Here is a 21,438-nt window from a genome sequence, read left to right as displayed (position 1 = left end):
CAAGGGAAGTAATATCACACTCTCAAAATGTCAGTCTCTCCCCCTCTCTCTTTTTTTTTTGGTCAACAAATGAAACATCTTTGGACTTACGTAGAAATTAAAAAAATTCAACCAAGGAGTTTTACAGAGTGACATGTAAAATTCACCCTGTAGGAATATATAAGTGACTTATATATATAAGTGACATCTTTCGTAAGCAGGCAAGGAGGATTCTACAAACTGGAATGTATTAACTAAATTCATGTGAAATGACTAGAGTGATGGTTCTGATAAATGCCTGAATTTCAAACAGAACTTGGGAAAGTATTGCGTATTTACTTTTTTCTCTTTGATTTTATTTCTTCTTCAGAGCTGTGGTTTAGTTGTCTTCTCTGAGTTGTCCCTGGAGGAAAACCATCGGCTCCATCTAGAAGTGGCGTTGCTTTGCTCTAGTGTGAGATGCTTTGCAACTTAATCCACTTGGACTTGAGAGGAAGGTCTGCTCTGGAGCCTGTTGTCACCACTCACCCTCACGGTTTTCCATATTGATGGTGGCCACCCTCCTAGTGACGGAGGCCCTCCTCCTTCCCCCTAACATTTTGGACACAGTGAAATTAAAGACTCCAATGTTGAAATAAAAGAACAGTGTTTATAATGCCAAGGGCAAGCAGAGAGCCAGCTGGGAGGTTTTTCTGGAACTTTCTGTTGGAGCTCAGCGTTGTCTGTTGAAGTCATTAGAAAGCCCACTATTTCTGTTCATAGTTTCATCTTGCTCTTCAGTTTGAAATGCTCTGCAAGTGCTGTCCATCACACGCTCACCTCGTTTCAGATGTTTCTCTCCCCTAGTGTCATTTGCAATGACATTAGACCTTTTATTTTCATACGAGAGATCTGAAATCCTCCTAGATTTGAAATTTCAACTGGGAAGCCCAGAGGATAAGCAATAGAAATTGCTTTCATGCAATGAAAAATGATTCAAGAAGCTACAAAGTTTTCATTTTATAGAGAACAGCAGACTTTGTAACATATAGAATGAATGAAGACTGATAATGGGAACAGTTGAACAAGTTTTGATCTTATCTGCAAAATTAGGATTTCTTTTGAAAACTCAAGAGCAACAGCTTCATCTTTGAAGCTGAACAATATTCCCCAAAAGCCTTTGTTTGCCCTAATATTCCATAATGTTATGCTTTTACAGTCAATAAGCCATTAGTAATCAAGAGATGTATAATTTATTAATTACACTACACATTAATATTTAATCTTTTTGGTCGCTGAGCCTATTTCTAAATCTACTTTTTAATTACATTTTAGGAATATAAATCTTTTAGGCAACCATTAGAAAAGTAATTTTTCTGCACATTATGATGCCAATTACTTTAAAGCAGCTGGTTGTGAATTCTTGCGATGATACTTGGTAAAGTGGTGCATGGGTTCTCTTCACTCATTTGAAAGCTAATTGAATAGTAGTGAGAAGAGAGTGTTAGAAAGAATTTACAAAGATGCAGAATAGCCAAGGGGAGAAAGGGAAAGAAGCAACATATATCAGACAGTCTTTCACAGCCACAGAAGCCCCCTTAACCAGGCAACACCAGTCAATGGTGAACATTCCTGAATTCTAAGATCTTGGGCTTTAGGTTTGATACTTACAGTTCACTGGAATAAGCAGTGTTTTCCTGTTAATGCTCTTGTCCAAATAATGGCATTTTAAAGGCCACAAATAGAACTTTCTTGCTTTTTTCCTCCCAATAGTCATGTGAGATGTCAATGATGATGATTTTGTCTTTCTGTTTTCTTGAATTCCTGATGAGCTACTTTGCTTTGGCTGACATTTAAAAAACTCAGTTCCCCATGCTTTTGAAAACTTTAGTGCCAGTTCCCTTAGGTTTCTTTGGCTTGTGTGGCATTTTATGCATTCTTTTTGAATTCCTCTATACTGGGAAAGATTTTGAAAGTAAGTCCTAAATTTTTTCATATACTCAAGCTTTGGTGGTGATGATGGTGGTTCTAGCAGGAGGTAGATTGAGGCATTGGATTATTATATTGGGGAAAATATCTGCTTATTTACAAAACAGCATCAGTTCTGAAAACTCTGCCTTTCAAAAACAATGTCCCCTGTGGTTTTGCCACTGTTCCTCTTCTGGGTGTGAGATTTCTATCATAAAATCACTCCTTAGGTTAGACAAAATAGGAGAGCTGTTGTTATGAAAAGACTACTGTTAAAATGCCTATAGTCTAGCAGTCATGTACGGGTGTGAGAACTGGACCATAAAGAAGGCTGAGCACTGAAGAACTTTTGCTTTTGAATTGTGGTGTGGGAGAAGACTCTTGAGAGTCTCTTGGACTGCAAGGAGATCAAACCAGTCTGTCCTAAAGGCAACCAGCCCTGATTATGCATTGGAAGGACTGATGCTGCAACTGAAGGTCCAATACTTTGGCCACCTGTTGCAAAGAGCCTACATGTTGGAAAAGACCCCGATGGTTGGAAAGATTGAGGGCAGGAGTAAAAAGGGACCACAGAGGATGAGATGGGTGGATGGCATCATGGACTCAATGGACTTGAGTTTGAGCAGACTTCAGGAGATGGTGAAGAAGCAACTGAGCAACCAGAAAAGATGTCTACACGGGTCACCTGGGAGAAGCAGGTGCGTGCCCATACTGTTCTCTGAGCTTATTTGTCTGGCCTAATTACGTAGTGTAGCTCCTGTAGTCTTCTTTCTCTCTTTCCTTCTTTTTGATATTTATTTATTTATTTGGCTGCACGGGGTCTTAGTTGCAACATGTGAGATCTATTAGATTGGTGCAAATGTAATTGCCATTTTGGATTGTGAATTTTAAATCATTATAACTAGGCTCAAAGCCATCTTTATTAATCAAAATAGGAGCCATTACAATCAACACATTTTTTTCTTGCCAATGAGAAATAAGCTTGTTTATTTCGGAAGTGTAAAAATACATGCCTTGGGATTTTGTAAACTCTTGGAAAGCACTTTCTGCCTCCTGCTGGTGGTGGAAGCATTTCCCCTGCCAAAAGTCACTGAGTTACTTGAAGAAGTGGTAGTCGGTGAAAGGAGAATATGGCAGATGAGGCAAAACTTCGCAGTCTAATTCATTCAACTTTTGAAGTGTTGGTTGTGTGAAGGGTTGGGCATCGATGTGGAGAAGAATTCGGCCCTTTCTGTTGACGAAAGCCAGCTGTAGGTGTTGCAGTTTTCGATGCGTCTCATCGATTTGCTGAGCATACTTCTCAGATACAATGGCCTTCCCGGAATTCAGAAAGCTGTAGTGGATCAAACTGGCAGCAGCCTGCCAAACAGTGAGCATGACCTTTTTGCTGGTGCAAGGTTGGCTTTGGGAAGTGCCTTGGAGCTTCTTCTCGGTCCAACCACTGGTCTAGTTGTCACTGGCTGTGGTACAAAACCCACTTTTCATCACACATCTGATCGAAAAATGGTTTGTTGTTGCTTTATAGAATGAGAGAAGACAACACTTCAAAACGATGACTGTTTGGATTTTTCCATCAGCTCATGAGGCACCCACTTACGAGCTCTTTTACCTTCCCAATTTGCTTCAGTTGACAAATGACTGTAGAATGGTCCAAAGTTGAGTCTTCGGCAACTTCTCGTGTAGTTGTAAGAGGATCAGTTTTGAGGATGGCGCTCAGTTGGTCGTTGACAACTTCTGATGGCTGGCCACTGAGCTCCCCATCTTCAAGGCTCTCATGTTTGCAAAACTTCCTGAGGCACCATGCACTGTACGTGCCGTGGCAGTTCCTGGGCAAAATGCGTGTGGATGTTGCGAGTTGTCTCCTCTGCTTTTTGACCAGCTTTAAACTCAAATTAAAAAAGTGCTCGAGTTTGCTTTTTGTCTGACATGGACAATATTTTGTCCGTAGTCTAAAATAAACATTAAATGCACAGCAAGTCATAAGTCCTTAGCAAAAAAAGTAAAAAAAAAAAAAAAAGAATAAATAAAGTGAGAAAGGTGCATTAAAATGATATATAATAACTACATTTATTTAAAAACACATTCAATATCAAAAGGTAACATTCAATAAAGCAAAACTGCAATTACTTTTACATCAATAGTTCCTTGACTAGGGATGGAACCTAGGCCCTCTGCATTGGGAGCATGGAGTCTAAGACACTGGACCACCAGGGAAATCCCTCCTGTAGCCTTCTGAATTTCTGTTCTCACTATGGCAATTTTTAGAAAACTCTTTATTTACTTGGTGGCTTACTTATTTTCTTCATTTAAAAATAAGACTACATCACACATACAAGAATGCGTAAAACTTAAATATATGGCAAATAATTTTTAAACTGTTCTTCCTTCCTTATTAGTTTGTAAATTTCATGAGATCAGGGATTGTCTCATGTTTCCTGCTGGATCTTTGGGGCTTGACTCAGTGTCTGGTCCATAGAAGGACTTCCAAAAATATCTGTTGAATAAGCCACAGAATAAATGGAAATGTACTTTTTACTCACAGAATGAAAAGTCTTTGAAAATTTTCTTTTAATGAAAAATCTAGAGGGAAGATAAGACCCAGCTACCTCTCAAAGAAATCTAAATGTGAGGATCACATTTCTTTATCTTCCTATGAAGTTTAACAACTGATGGGTTTTTGGTTTTGGTCTTGTTTTATCATTGAGTGAGGAAAATGATCTGAGTTATGACATAAACTTCTTTACTTTTTTTCTCCAGCTTACTATTTAGGTAAGAAAATTTTTGTTGAAAGTGGAAATTACATTTTTTTCCCCTGTGTCTAGAATGCCTGATATTCCAAGTACCCTAGAGAACTTTTCCCTTCTGCACAAGTCCATTTTTATTTTTAATAACCCCAAAAATGATAGTCTAAAAATACCCTTAATAAGCCAAGTATATTGTATATATTTTCCAACTTCTTCCTTTTAATATGTGGAGGTAATTCATGGACAACATGTTTTACCTAACAGTCTACTGGCCAACTGGTCAATAAAACTAGACCCAGACACTCTGAAACATCTCTGGGGATTGATGTTTGAGATGATACATGAGTGATTGTGTTTAAAATGAATGTTCCTCTTAATTGCTGCGGTGGTCCATATGAGGTGGTCTTTTTGGCTTTAGAACGTTCCCTCACAGAGCCTGTGTGCTCAGTGGCTTAGTCATGTCTGACTGTTTGTGACTTCACGGATTGTAGCCCACCAGGCTCCTCTGTCTATGGAATTTTCCAGGCAAGAGTACTGGAGTGGGCTGCCATTTCCTTCTCCAGGGGATCTTCCCAATCCAGGGATCGAATCCTGAGTCTCTGAGTGTCTACTGAGTCTCCTCATTGGCAGGCAGATTCTTTACCACTAATGCTACCTGCGAAGCCCTTTATGGCACATAGGTTACTAGTTATTTACATAAATCTCGTTTCCACGACACTTTTTCTCATTCAGGCCATTGGGTCATTGTGGGGGTGCAAGGTGTATGGTGGTGTGGGGTGGGAGGGAGCTGTGGGAAGTCTAGACTGAAGACTGGGGTTTTGATCTGCTCTCAGTTCAGTTCAGTCGCTCAGTCGTGTCTGACTCTTTGCAACCTCATGGACGGCAGCACGCCAGGCCTCCCTGTCCATCACCAACTCCCAGAGTTTACCCAAACTTATGTCCATTGAGTCAGTGATGCCATCCAACCATCTCATCCTCTGTCATCCCCTTCTCTTCCCGCCTTCAATCTTTCCCAGCATCAGGGTCTTTTCAAATGAGTCAGCTCTTCACATCAGGTGGCCAAAGTATTGGAGTTTCAGCTTCAACATCAGTCCTTCCAATGAATATTCAGGACTGATTTCCTTTAGAATGGACTGGTTGGATCTCCTTGAAGTCCAAGGGACTCTCCAGAGTCTTATCCAACACCACAGTTCAAAAGCATCAATTCTTCGGGGCTCAGCTTTCTTTATACTCTAGCTCTCACATCCTTACATGATGTGATCTGCTCTCAGGGAAGAATTAAAACTAGGAAAGAAAGATGAAAGAAAATCGGTAGCAGATGTTAAAAAAGTGGCCATGATTCTTATGACACAAAAGGGCCCAAAGAAAAAGATGGTAAATATAAATTAAAAAATTAAGCAGCATTTAAAAAAATGCTCTAAGCAGGACATTTCTCACCTCATGCATCCATCTGAAGAGATAGAGGCAATTTTAAAAATCATATCTTAGAGAATAGTATCTCAGGTGGCAAAATGGTTATATTTCCACCCACTTCTGGGTGGAAGTCAGGGGGAGAAACTTTTACCCTTGTCTTAGGGCAAGTAAGTTACAAACTTGAACAGCCCTTGGCATGTGATGTGCTATTTCATAATAACAATAACAACAGTATAATAAGGCTACCGTGATGCTTCAGCTCTGCAGAATTGCCCTTTTGCATTTGGAGGGATTCAGTGTTTGTGGCACAACACTTTGCTATTCATGCTACTTTCTATAGTTAGATGCACAAAACAATAAACAAGCCTGACTCAATTTGCATCCCATTTCTACCACAGTTATTCCCTGCAGAAATGTGTACTGTTGATTTACTTTGTCACTGGAAGAAACATTCCCTCTGACTCTTTTTCCTTCATTTCTTCTCTCTCTTGGTTTCCATCTGTCTTATCTACTGAAATCATATGAATTCTTCTCTCTTTGCTTTTTCTCCTATTTGTTCTTCTCTCAAGCCCTTATCTTGCTGGGAAAGGACTAGGAATTTACAAACAAGGAATATGAATGGTCACACATTTACCAATTGAGCCATAGAGATGAAGCCAAGACATCTTCCCAGAAAGGATTTTCCCTGAGTGGAGATGTGTTCCTATAAGACATCACAGGTTCTCTCTGAAGTCTCAGTGACTCTTATATGGTTTTCTCAATGGCTGTTGAAGTTATGAATGCATGTGAATTTAACAGAGTGAGTTTCAGTATAAATTTGAATGGCATGAAAAAGGGGGGAGGGATGATTAAAGAGCTTAAGTGAAAGTCGCTCAGTTGTGTCCGACTCTTTGAGACCCCATGGACAGCAGCCCGCCAGGCTCCTCTGTCCATGGGATTCTCCAGGCAAGAATTCTGGAGTGGGTTGCCATTTCCTTCTCCAGGGAATATTCCTGAGCAAGGGATCAGACTGTGTCTCCAGCATTGGTAGGTGGATTCTTTACCACTGAGCCACCTGGGAAGCCCCAGTTTTACAATTTTACGGGTTACTGAGAGAATAAAGTCAGTTATTATATATAAAATTCTCGGACAGTCATTTGCATAGAAAGAACAGTGTTAGCTATTATCATTTTAGGTTATCTCCTTTGTTGTTGTTCATTCACTAAGTTGTGTCCAACTCTTGATGCCATGGACTGCAGCTTGCCAGGCTTCCCTATCCATCACTATTTCCTGGAGTTTGCTCAAAATCATGTCATTGAGTTGGAGATGCCATCCAAGCATCTCATCCTCTGTTCTCCCCTTCTCCTCCTTTACTTGCATCAATTGACATTTAAATATATATTATATAACAGTAGGATAAAATCATAGTTGGTGAATTCAATATGAGAAAAATCAAACCGTATTAACTTTCATGATGATTCAAAAAGATACTGTTTTTTATGCATCAGATACAGCTGATCAAATTAAAATGAAACCATATAAATAAATTTACAGTGCAGAAAAGATGTTGTGGAATCTGTTATTTAAGTCCCCAGGTTGGAGCTTTGCAAAGTGATGTGCAGAATGACCTAAAATGCAGCAAAATGAAAGATTTCAGAAACCATCAGCCCCCAAACTTGTAGAGGCCAGATCCAATGCAAATTCCAAGGGAGAGCAATTGTGTCCTATTGTTAACTCCTCTGTGGACTGCTTTGAGCTAATTCAGTGTTAATGCCTGGCAAATCCCAAACAGGGAAAAACATAGGTACTTATCTTTCATATTATATATGACTAAAATTAAAGTTGATTTGTCCATTAAGCCGTGCAGTAACAGGTCTTCTGACTTTTCATAAGGCATTAAAAGAGTGATGCATATCAAGAAGATAGTCTATTTCAAAAGAACACTAATCAATGCTGAGAACATTTGCTATAAATTATTCATGTTTGTTATAAACTACTCCATCCTTTTAAAAATTAACAGTACGCAACCTCTAATCTAAGAACAAAAGTGGGGCTACCTCACCTTGAAAAGTTTGAATGTGAGGGACTGATTACAATAAGACAGCAAAGAGGATACTAAGCCTTGAGTTCAGGGTATTGCAAGGAATAAATCACCGAACAGCCTTACATCTGATAGAACATGATCCCTGCTCCTTGTTGTGTGTTCTTTTACCACACATTAATATTTCATGCCACCATTTCAAAATAAAGTCATAATGTGAGTCATAAATCACAAAACAGTGGTAAGAAGCCACTTTGGTTTATATTAGCTGTATACAGATGATGCTTAAGTATTTCCACCATTAGCCTGGACTATGTGAGCTTTCTCTGGACCACATTTACTATATTTCTTCCATTTTAAGTGGTGGGAATATGGGAAACAATGCTAAATTCATTCATTAGTAATAAAACAGTGCTATTTGTTCTCATAATTGATTTCATTTCAACTTGGATCTGTGAAAAGGATAGCACAGTTGAAAATGATACCTTTATTGACCTTGTTTTTTCTAAAAGCATGCCTTCCCAATGAAACCTACTGAGGGGTCAAAGGGCATCATATAGAAAAAATATTGAAGGAAAAAGTAGAACAATGAGTTGGAGATGGGAATGATTGAATGCATAAATAAAGAGTATTATTATGCTCATTAATAGATGGCTTATTTTTTATATAAGCTCATCAGATGAAGCTCTGATAATGTATCATTTTGGTCTTACGATTGCTTTTATTAATTTTTTTTGTTTGTTTCATTCTAGAGGAATCTGTTCCACCCTATTGCCTGAGTATTTTTGAAATCATTAGTACTAACAGCTGAAGAGGCTGGATAACGTTATATCTGGAAATATATAATACCTATATTCTAGATATGAATAAAAAGCCTATGAGTTGAAGTGTCTTGAGCTCATAAAAATGGAACCTCTACTTATTATACATATTAGACATGTTGACCAAGACATAAAACATTATGTGTTTTATGTTACAGACTTGTAAATAACGGAAGGTGATTATCCTGCTGGTTTCTTGTGCTTGCCCTCACTGCAGAATCTTCAGGATGAGGACACCGTTTATGGATCAACAGTTGGTTTGGTTCACAAGCCTACGGCCCATGACTCATAAGTGAGAGGTTAATATTTAATGCCCCGGATGGATGCTCATCAGATCCCAGGTATCTTTCAGATGCCAGGTACGCAAAGGAACCAACCCTGTTTCATCACTAGGAAAAGTAAAGAGGTATAGTCACTGGATGTGGATAGGGATGTGATTGGAATAAAGACATGAAGAGGATTCACAAAAGCGTGTTGAAAAACTGAAACACCATGACTAAAAATTGATTGATTTCTTATCAAAATTTTCCTGACTTTCAAAAAGTTTATCGATTGAAGGTGGACCATTCAAATCTCCTTGGGTGTTGCACAGGTTTTATGTTTGAGAGAAGCAGGCTGGGGTCCTCAAGTCTTGGGAAAATGTATGTTGTTTGGAAAGAGTTATCCTGACTCACCAGCTGCTCCACAAGCAACCGCAACATCATCTCTGTTGGCAGGTCATCAGATTTTTATGTATTGGATCCAGATCAGTTTAAAATACAAACTAGCTTATGTGGGCAAAAATACTTTCCAGTCTGATTTGCTCTGCCCATTATCAGTTTGAGACATCTATGTCTCAAACAACCAGGCAGGAACTTGAATGTAAATGTCCACGATGGCATTCATAAGAAGAATGTATAGTGTGTCTCAGGTTTTCTGGAATTAATCCTTGAAAATACCCAGATGCATTTCCTCACCTGTCATCCCTAGAAGGTCCTAAATTTTTACTATATGGTTTTTCTTAAGGGAGAATTAGGTAGCTGATGATACTGACATTGTTCATCTAGATTTTCAGAAAATGAAAACTTGAAAAGTGCATATACTTGGCACCCAGTGAAGGCTAAGATAAGACCAGATGAGTTGAAGGTAAATCCTTATTGAGCATCTCTTCAGCTTGGGAGCAGCATAGGGTTATTACCTTGAAGTACACTTTAGTGCATGCAGGATGTTTTATGGATGACAGAAGATTGCTGAACTGCAGGTGACTGTGGGCAAGAGAAAAGCTGAGCTTTGACCTCAGAAAGAATTGGGTCTTGATTTCAAGAAGGCATTTAAGACAATAATCCAACCCTTTGGAGTACCTAAATGGATGGTGGAAGCTACGGGAAAACCACAGGTAGTGTTAGGTCAAAAACAAAGTGATGGGAGGTGTGGGGAGGTGAGGAAACAAGAGAGGCATTCTGAAGCCGGTGGAAGGGTATACAAGAACTGCAATATTTATAATCATATGAGACCCGGAAGAGGAGGAGGGTGACAGCGGTGGAAGGTTGTGGCGATGACAGAGCACTTTGAAAGATACATGCTGGCAGAGACATTGGAGGATGGCCATCCACAGCGTTGTCAAGGTAACCACCTCCGTTCTTCGGAAGCCAGGTTTCAGAGGCTCAGCTGACTTCAGAAAATGGAAATCTGTTTCCTGTATTACCCATTTTCTAACTACTTAATAGCTGCTACCCATTCCATCACCCTACTGAAGCCCTTTTACTCTTTGGGCTTCGCAGGAGAAACTAGAAAATACCCAGACAAGTCCATTGGTCTCCGGCTGCTGGGATGTAGACAAATTATTGAAGTTGGGGGTGGGTACCATCTGTACCTAGGGAAGGGCTATCCCTTGCCCATGTTCCCGATACCCCATGGTGGGCAGAGGACAGGGTGAATTAAGGTAGCTTGTGAGTGTTCCCTATTTTAGACTCTTATCACTAATGTCTTCCTGTCATTCCCGGGTCCTAGCCATGCAGGACATGGATAATTGCTCATTGGTCCACTTCAGGGATCCACCCATTTCTGGTCCTGCCTGTCAATCATTTTCTTACTGTTTCCTTCTAAAATAAATTAATTCCATGTTGTCACAGGTGCATGGAGAGTTGCCCACTTCTTTGAAACAGAACAGTAACCACCAATCAGTTACTAGCAAAGTTTTTAACTGCAAATTTGATTTATTTTGGTTGCTTCCCATTGGAAGCTTGATTTATAGTGGTTTAGTTTCTAGGAATTGTGTCTTTCTCTATTGTGAGAAATAGAACTAATCTCAGAAATAATGAACACTCCTTAAAGTATTTTCCATAATCATCTCCTCAGTAAACAACTGCTCTTGTTTTTTTAATTTAAATACTACTGAAACGAAGGATTCCTCTTCCAGAGAGCATTTTTTTTAATAAGTCTCATTTAATGGACAATAGCATGCAATCTATATGGTGTGGGTTTAACTGATGAAGAATTGCAATGCTGTCAATACATTTTCACCTGCCGAAATGAACATGCCATGCCTGTTGCATTTAACTATAGAAAAGCAGTTTTTAAAAAATGCATGTAAATCCTGGAGGGTCTGGAGTCACATACCACTTTTCTTTCCTTATTTATTATAATGTCTCTATCTCTATATTTTTCTTTCGTGTGTGTGTGTTAGTCGGTCGGTCGTGTCTGACTCTTTGAGACCCTGTGGACTGTAGCCTGCCAGGCTCTTCTGACCATGGAATTCTCCAGGCAAGAATACTGGAGTGGGTAGCCATTTCCTTCTCCAAGGGATCTTCCTGACTCAGGATTGAACCCCAGTCTCCTGCATTGCAGGCAGATTCTTTACCATCTGAGCCACCAGGGAAGCCCTTCTTTAGTATGTGTGTGCCCATAATAGTGTTATTGACATCCTTTAATTTAAAACCTGGATGCAAGTCCTTTCTGCAGATTAATATAATGAAAGGTCAAAGTCAAATCCAGAATATTTGTCTCCATTTCAAGGATGGAAAGACTAAGGTCATTTTTGAATTAATTCATATCTCACAAAATTACAACCTCCATTGCAATTATTTATTTCTTAGATTAGGCCCTGGAACCATTAACCAACTTCTTTAAAAATGTAAATAGGGAGGTATTGATTAAATCAGCCACGAGCCGCATGTTGACTCCACAAAAACTCCAGAAGCTTCTCCTAACTTGGATCAGCACAGTCTGATTCCTTTTATCCTCCCCTCCTTTTAAAATTGTTTAAGCAACGTTACCACTTAATTGCTAACTCATCTGTAGCAGGAAACAATTATTCTGAATAAGCCCAAGTACGGCTCTGGTTTTCCAGCAGATTATTTAAAAACAATATTTCCTTAAGATAACAATTTTGATAATGATGCAGGAAGGAAATATATTTGCAATTAAACCAACAGGCTTTAGCACAACAAGCAATAAAAAGCTTAACACTGAGCCTTTGTGAATTAAATGCCGGAACAGCATTGGACAAAAGTCATGATTCTGCTGACACATTTATTTCTCAGTAAATGAAGACTGTTTAGGTTTAATGCATTTGTGGTTAGCAATAGTTTAAAAGATCAATGTAAATTCGTTCGGAACTAGTAAATAAGGCTTTAATGAAACTTCTAACAGCGTGCTTTCACACCTTAGATCTCTTTATCATTCTGAGGCGACACAGCAGGATTCTCCTTGAGTTTGATGACATGCCCAGAACATTATGAAGTGTTTGACAGATTTTATTTGACATTTATTTGATTTATGGGGTTGATATTGGATTTCAACAGCTCCCTATCACCCTTCTGTTTAGGCTGTAGTGCAGAGTGATTCTGAAGATAGTTTCTTCTGTGTGTGCTTATTAATATTATATTATATTATATATATGCTTATTAATATTATATTATATATATGTGTGCTTATTAATATTATACATATGCTATTAATGAAATGCAGTTTAAGACTTGGATCATTAAACATTTCCACTCTACTAAATGAGGTAATGTATGAGAAAGCACTTTACAAACTGTAAAGCCATATACAGATGTTAGTTATCATAATTATTGTTGTTACAGGAAACCCGGGTTTTATACATTATTATTCTGTTTTCCTTTAACACTTAATTCAAAGAGTAAATACAGACAACCAATTTCCTTAAAAACCTACTGCAGCTTTTTAAACAGTTCTGAGCGTTTCATTAAGGTTTTATTGTAAATCATGCATGATGCTATGGATTTAGCTTAGCTTTAAAAAAATCTGCTGACATAATAAACATGACTTGTTACATGAAACTTTACCAATATGGAACTTTATTAAGAAGATGGTAGAGAATTTTCACCTGGGCCTGGGAGCTGCTAAATGAAGCACATTACAAAGTCAGTCTGTGAGATGTTCTCTCTGTGAATCTGCCTTTTCTGTCTTTCATAGATAATGAACTTCATAAGCTATTTCTGGTTAGGAGAAGGCAAAGAAATGAATTTTTATTTTCTCTCTCTTCCTTTTTGGTTTGGTCTTGGAGAGACTTAGGAATTGAAAGACATTCACATGCTTATTAATTAAAGTCAAGGCAAAATTACTGAGGTAAAACCAAGCTACTTGGGGGGAATTAGAATTTGAACCTTATCCTAATGCTGTGAGGAAAGCTTGGCAAATTTTATGAGCAGTTAAAGAGCTTAACCATGGAGATAGATGGTAAAACTCTTTTTGGACAATCTACCTCAGTGATAAATTTAAAGTCCAGTTTATTCTCTACTATATAAACATCAGAATATGATCATATTTTTTTTTCTTTTTGGTTAAATAATCACTAGGTGGCTCAGTAATAAAGAATCTGCCTGCAATCCAGGAGACGCAGGTTCAATCCCTGGGTCTGGAAGATCCCCTGGAGAAGTGAATGGCAACCCACTCCAGTATTCTTGCCTGGAAAATTCCATGGACAGGGAAGCCTGGCGGGCTCCAGTCAAGAGGATTGCAAAGAGTCAGACTTGACTGAGTGACTAAGCACGCACACACATGTATAACAAGCAGTGAGAAATTGCTATTGGTTTGTTGGGTATTTAAACGAATGAAGCCAAACTTAAGCAAATATTTTAAATAAACACAGGAATTCTTACCCAGTTCCAGGGCTTGGGACAACTCAAATGTTCTTGCTTGATAGGTAGTTAAGAAGGAAAGATAAATGTTAAAAGGCAAATGAGCAGAAAGTACTTCTTCCCATTGGTAAATAAAGCCTTGAAAGGGTTCAACATGGAGGACTTGTTAGTAGATACTGCCGTTTTGTGTACCCATTGCAGGGAATAAAATAAACATAGCTATAAATTAAAGATGCTTACTCCTTGGAGGAAAAGTTATGACCAATCTAGATAGCATATTGAAAAGCAGAGACATTACTTTGCCAACAAAGGTCCGTCTAGTCAAGGCTATGGTTTTTCCCGTGGTCATGTATGGATGTGAGAGTTGGACTGTGGTGTTGGAGAAGACTCTTGAGAGTCCCTTGGACTGCAAAGAGGTCCAACCAGTCCATTCTGAAGGAGATCAGCCCTGGGATTTCTTTGGAAGGAATGATGCTAAAGCTGAAACTCCAGTATTTTGGCCACCTCATGCGAAGAGTTGATTCATTGGAAAAGACTCTGATGCTGGGAGGGATTGGGGGCAGGAGGAGAAGGGGACGACAGAGGATGAGATGTCTGGATGGCATCACTGACTCGATGGACGTAAGTCTGAGTGAACTCTGGGAGTTGGTGATGGACAGGGAGGCCTGGCGTGCTGCAATTCATGGGGTCGCAAAGAGTCGGACACGACTGAGCGACTGAACTGAACTGAACTGAACTGATATAGGCTTGACAAGTAAGAAAGCACGAATAAGTCTGAGAAAAAATACTACAGAAAAATAAGGGAAGTGTTAAATGATTAAATGATGCAGTGAGGAATTCTAAGACAAAGTTGATCACAACCAAAGTACCTCCTCTCTGGATTACACATTCCTAGTTTATCCGGACATTGCAGGCCCACGAGTTCTGGTTACTTGCCTCTTAGTACAGCTCAGGTGCATCCTTATTAGAGGGTGGCTGAAAAGGATGCTCTGGTGGTACCTGAGCCAGGTACCTCATTCCAGACATGTTATTTCTCTTAATCCAGCTTTTGGCAATGTTTGCTTTCGTGTCATTTTATGATGCTTCATGTATGTTAGGCACTCAGTGAAAGGTTTAGAATGGCCAAATGGATACATGAATAAAAATCACACTGCTCACTCAGTTCCCTTGTCCATCTGAAAAAGGTCAAAATGGAAATTGTAAAGTCAAGAAGTGAATCAAAATCAGAATGCTTTGAGTACGGTTGCTTGGCACATTAACACTCTGTTATCTTTTGAGTGGTAAGGGGGAATCTGCTTTTAGTCCCTGTAGCTGGTTGATAATAAATTAAGTGTCAATAAAATGTAATGTAATAAAAAAGAAAACTGATGTTACCAGTTTTGGGTATCAGTGAGATCAGATTTGGTTCAGAATCAGAGCACCTGTATCTTTGAGTAGAAAGTAAAATTAAGGTGAGGGGTTTTGTTTGTCTTTTTTTGAGTTGTGCTTACTTTTCTGGCTTTACAAATAACAGTATAACAAACATTGAAACTGTATTTTAGTTTTGTTTTTGTTTTTGTTACTCAAGGAATAGTGTCAGTGAATTAATTCAATGTTGCATTTTGTTTGTTTGCCACATAATAAATTATAAATACTGGAGATCGATTTTCTTGTCCTCAAAATAATGTTTGAGGTAAAGAATCCCTCTGGCTTTAAAATAATCAAATTATTAGAAGTATAATCATACAAGTGTGATTTTCCTATTAAAATCTATAGGATATTCAAACTGATTTACATTTGTTTAACATTATCTGAAAGAAAGATGAAAAATTCTAACTAGGATATGAGTAATCCAGCTCCTGAGTAGGCGATAATCAATCCTGAAACTGTGATACATTGATGTGTACTGAGTTTTCTGAAGAAACTATGCAAACTCTCAATTTTTAATATATGTTTCAACTCTCTTCAAACAAGCAAAATGTTAACAGTAGGGTATTGAGACTAAAAAATTGGGAATATTGGCAGTGCATATACCATAAAATGAAAAACAAAGAGGAAGTACTGCTTATAAAGAGAAAAAGCAATTTAATTAAAGCGAATACAACTATTTTATATTTATTAGACATCAAAGCAATCTTTTAATACTTAAAATACATTGAGAAGTGAATTTATATAGCAATTTAAAGCACTGATTATATAAAGACAATTAAAGCTGATAAGATTGTCATTTTGATTTTAATGGCTTATCTATGAGGGCTTGGAAATAGCAATCTTATTTTGCAAAATACTTTTGTTTCATGAGATAAAGAAAGGTAAGTTAACACCTATTGTGGAATCTCTCTATTTTTGAGCAATAGGAAGTATTCCTATACTATACTGGTTTTAAAAATATTCTTGAAAGATCCAAGTGAGCAACTGATTTGAAGTGTACCAATTGTAATACTGAATTATGTGTTTAAATTTATAATTGAAGATAATTATGACATTTCTCAAAGATAAATAGATTTTTAGGAGTTGGACTTTGAACTATAGATAATATTACAAAGAATGTCCAAAATAATAGTTTTTTAATTCAAAAATACTGACCTTAAGGCATTAAATTTCACCCTGACAATGTCAGCCAATACATGAAAAAAGCAAGTTGTCAACTTTATTAATTTGTGTGTAAGTACAGAGCTGCTGGTATAAATATCAAGTTAATAAAGCTAGGAAAATGATTGGGTTTTCCTTACACTGTTTTGCAAATACTGTTTACATTTTCCCAAGAAAGTACTAAAACTAAATAGGATGAAGAAAGAGAAATAAGTGGCCAATTTTTGTCTAAGAAGCTTTGTGTGCGCATGCGTGCTCAGTCACTTCAGTCATAGGCGACCCCATGGACTGTAGCCTACCAGGCTCCTCTGTCCATGGGATTCTCCAGGCAAGAATATTGGAGTGGGTTGCCAGGCCCTTCTCCAGGGGATCTCCCCAACCCAGGGATCGAACCAATGTCTCCTGCATTGCAGGCAAACTCTGTACCACTGAGCCACAGAAGCTTTAGGCAAAGCCAAATAGAATCAATCTCAAGTATCAGGTTTTGTAGCTGATGGAGAAGCAGAAAGATAGAGGACAGCAGTTGAGTCCAATCTGGAATTTAATAAGTCAGCAGATCTTTGAAGAAACTTAATAATGTGATAACTAAAGTCAATTAATAATGACTTCTGTTTTTAAAACTCAGATGACTTATCTGCTGGCCTCAGAAGTCACATCTGTCTAAAAAAGAACTTAAAACTTCTCCCCAAATTGAGAAAAAAGTCATTTAGAAAGGAAAAAATGAATTAACCTTTGTAGTATATATTCTGATAGTTTGTATGGTCTTTTCCCTTTTGCCAGTAAAGCCTGAATAATTGCTTTGCTCATGTTTCCCCATGTCAGTGGACAGTGGAAAGAAAAGAGGAAACTTGTTAAGGGAAGTTTCTCTTTACTGCATCGCACACACCCACTTATTCTCCCCACTGAAATGTGTGCTGAGCACCAGGAAAGCCACAGTATCTCTTTAAGTAGGTTCTTAAAGCCTGGAGCTCTAAGGAGTGTTGAGGGTACCTTATTAACTTGCTATTGCCTGCTGAGAAAACATTGTTTATATATATAGAATTGGCTTATTGCTAAGGAGATAATCTATTAAGGCATAACCCTGGCAAGGCATAATATAGACTCTCTTTTTCTAAATATTTTCTTTTAGATCCCTCTCATTCCAGTTGATGATATTAAAGGGCCAGACGTGTAATCACTCAATCTTCTACTTACTGGAAAAGGCAAACGGATTTTATTAAGATTAGAAAATTTCCCCCACCCCATTTGTCTCTTCCCCACCACTGTCTCAGCAATAGCCCCAGCCAACCGTGAGATGCTAAATAGTTCCAATGTTTTCCTCTTCCTGTAATAATCATGCATATGCCCAGCTGTGTGTCTCCCCTGTCTCATGAATTTGCAGAATGGCCCCAGTTAGGCTCCCTCTTATCTTGGGGGGCAATTGCCAAGGCTGATCCAAGGAGAAATGAATGGTAGAAGGAAAGCTTCATGGTATTTAGCCGGGCTCTGATCCCTTCAATGCCTGTAGCTTTTGGATACAGCCCTGCACCCCTCTCCCCTGACCTCTGTCCCCTAGTTTACACTGCACTCCCCTGTCCACTGACTGCTGCAAAGTCTGATAAAAGGGCTGAAATTAGACCTTGTCTCCCAGCACAGCCAGCAGGGCCCGGCTCTGCCAAAATGGCAGTGGTTGATAGCAGGCAAAAGGCAGAAAACTGATTTCCCATCTCTCTTCTCCATTTTCTAGGATCCAAGTGAGTCCTAGTTCAGAGAAGAATGACTGTCTCCCGGCTGGGAGCAGCAGGTATGAGCTCCTGCCTACGCTGTGTCACATGGGCTGTGAGACCTCCATTCCTTCTCGACTCCTGCCTGCCCACTGAGGTGAGCTCTTCGGGGTTTCTCTGACTGGTGGGCACCGGCCTAGAGTCATTTCTTCGGGAAGGAGGCTCTCCCTGGAAAAGCTGATCTGCAATTCGGTTGGGATCGATGCCGTGGAGACTGCATAAATTGGTAAGTCATAAGCAGCTAGTTTTGTCTCAGCTGACAATCATGGATTAGGGTGCCCGGAGCAAGAATGAGCAAATGGTCTGGAGAAAAATCAGCACTGAAACTCGACATTTTTTCCTTTTTTTTTTGGAAACATCTAAATCTGCAAAGAAAAAATGCTATAAAAGAAAGGCATATAGGAGAATATGGGGAAGTCTCCAGGCAGTTTAATGTATAGATATTCCCTCTACTTCTTTCATTCCACGCCTGAACTTCTAGGAGGCCACACCGGATGTTCTCTGTCCCTGCTTCTCCTTGCCCTGTGCTCACTGCTTCTTGATTCTACTGATGTTTCCAGGCCCATTCCTGCTTTTCCCCTACTCCTCAACGATCTCTACTCTGCATTTCAGAAGTCCTTTGTCAAGGCATATTAAGAATGGCCAAAACCTAGTTTTCTTCAGAATATTAATCACGTCAGGTTTTGTTATCACTGAAGATCCATGATTAGCAATCTTTCAGAATTTTGATTCTTCCCATGGGCTAAGTAAAAATACAAAACTAAAAAGACTCTGGGAGTTACCGTAACTCTGATCTCTTAGTTTTCCTGGGTTTGCCCTCTCTTATATGGACCGCTCCACCATTCCTTTCTGTAATTCTGTCTCATTACCCTCCCAGATTTTTTTCATGCACTAGTCAGTATTAAAAATGGAAACCAAAATAAGCAAGAACACAAAGAAATATTATCCCAGAAGCCTTGAGCAATGCCAGATGCATCATAAGCATTGACTCAATGAATCAGTAATAATTGTTTATTTCCCACTGCCATACTGTGCTACATCTTGCATTAGCAACTTAACCAAAAATAACATTTGCTTTATAATAAAAAACATATTTGAGACACTTTTTCTGAGGCTGGTAGCATTTCACCTCAATGTTTTGTTGTGTTTCAGATTGATTTCGGTAGATTATTGATAGAACACTGTGAAATCCCTGTCATTCAGGGTTTGAATTCAATATCATACATGACTGGGAAATGACCTCTTTGAAAATCCATATCCATGCTTTTTGATTGCTTGACTTTTTTTTTAATGGCCTTATCCAGCCAAACCATTCTCCAGGCTACACTACTGTTACCCCAGGGGGATAAGTCTGTTCACACAAAAGCCCTCTGTGACATGGTCCTTTTACTGTTCATCATCTTTAACAAGGGCAGTGTTGTTGAGCTTTGTGGCATGAGTTATCTCAGAAGTGGCACCATCCCATTGCCAAATAGCACAATGATGGATCATTTAAGAGTGGTTAGCACTGGGTGAGTTTAGCAGTCTTCATCCAGTTGGTGTGAGCACACATAACAAGTCAAAATTGTAGGTCTGATGACTTTTGGGGCCAGTGAGATCTGTTTTGTTCCATAGAGTTGCAAACTGTGGGCATCAGAGCATCTGATGTGAATATGGTTGAAGTTGAATCAGCACAAATGAATCATGCTTACTTAAAAGCTAAGACAAAGAACAAAAAAATGGGTCTTTGTGAACTTGTAGGCAAAAATCTCAATTTTTCTCTCTTTGTCCCTCTTCCCTGTATGTAATCATTATTTTATGAACTGAATGACAATTGGATATATTGTTTCCATCCTGTAAGGTGACTCTAAGAAGATACTACTTAGGAAGAACCTACTGTGTGTCCTAAAGGAAGGCCAGCATCTTCTCTCTGTGGTCCTTCCTTCTAGGCTGACCCTCAATATAAACATCTCAAGGACTTGGCACTGAACCCCATGTTTACCTGGCTGAACTCCATGGTTAAATGATGCTGTTTTCCATCTAATATATTTGCCCTGCAGGCACAGGAAAAGGGTTGGTTCCACCATTTTCAGAAGCCAGGCAACCGATAAATTTAACAGGATTTTGTTGACATTAATTGAGTTTGCATTGGTGTGACATTCTCACTCCTAGCTTATTTGTCTTCTGGATCATTTGAATCACCCAGGTTCTGGGCCAGCTAGTCATTCAACCATGTGATTCCAGGCTTAACAATATCTCCGAGTCACTGGTGACTCAATCACACTTTCGTTTATTGCTCAATAAAATAATAATAACAATTTGTTCAAACATTTAACCAGGCTGCATTTCTCCAGGGACAAAATAAAGCTTTCCAAAGAAATAAGTCAAATGCATTTGGTGTTAACAAAAGACTCTTTCCAGAGGTGTGGCTACCAACACCTGAGCAAATTCTAAGAACTGGTTTTAGAATTGAAGACAGAATTGAGAAGCGTAGGGACAACTATTGTTTCTATCTTTCAAATACATGAATACAAATTGTTATATCTTATATATTTGTAATATATATGTAATATATATGTAAATGTAATATATAAATTTGTAATATTTAAGTTCTTATAAAACTGTACTTTGCAAATTTGTCCACTGATAATAATCAATATCAGTTATAATAGTCTTGCTCTGTTGCCAAGTGGCAAGACTATGTTAATAATTAAGTTTTGGTTTTTACTACAAGTGAGCATAGGTGCTCACTTCTGTACCTCTGTGCTCAAGAAGTTTTTATGTTGGCTGTGTGTGAGTTAAGGCATATATAAAGCTGAGTGATAATTTGCAAATGGGCCTTTATATGCACAAATTGGTTACTAGACCAATTGCTATCTGGGATAAAGGGCCATTTAAAAAAAAATGTCAAGTCTCTTCAGAACTGGTGCTTTTATATCAATTTGTTGTTTGTTGTTCAGTCACTAAGTTATGTCCGACTCTTTGTGACCCCATAGACTGCAGCATGCCAGGCTTCCCTGTTCTTCACTATCTCCCGGAGTTTGCCCAAACTCACGTCCATTGAGTCAGTGATGCCATCTAGTGATTTCATCCTCTTCTGCCCCCTTCTCCTTTTGC

Source organism: Bos javanicus, chromosome 1 (genome assembly GCF_032452875.1).
Source record: "Bos javanicus breed banteng chromosome 1, ARS-OSU_banteng_1.0, whole genome shotgun sequence".
Taxonomy (NCBI): Eukaryota; Metazoa; Chordata; class Mammalia; order Artiodactyla; family Bovidae; genus Bos; species Bos javanicus.
The sequence above is the reverse complement of the archived record's forward strand: the minus strand, read 5'-3'. Positions refer to the sequence as shown.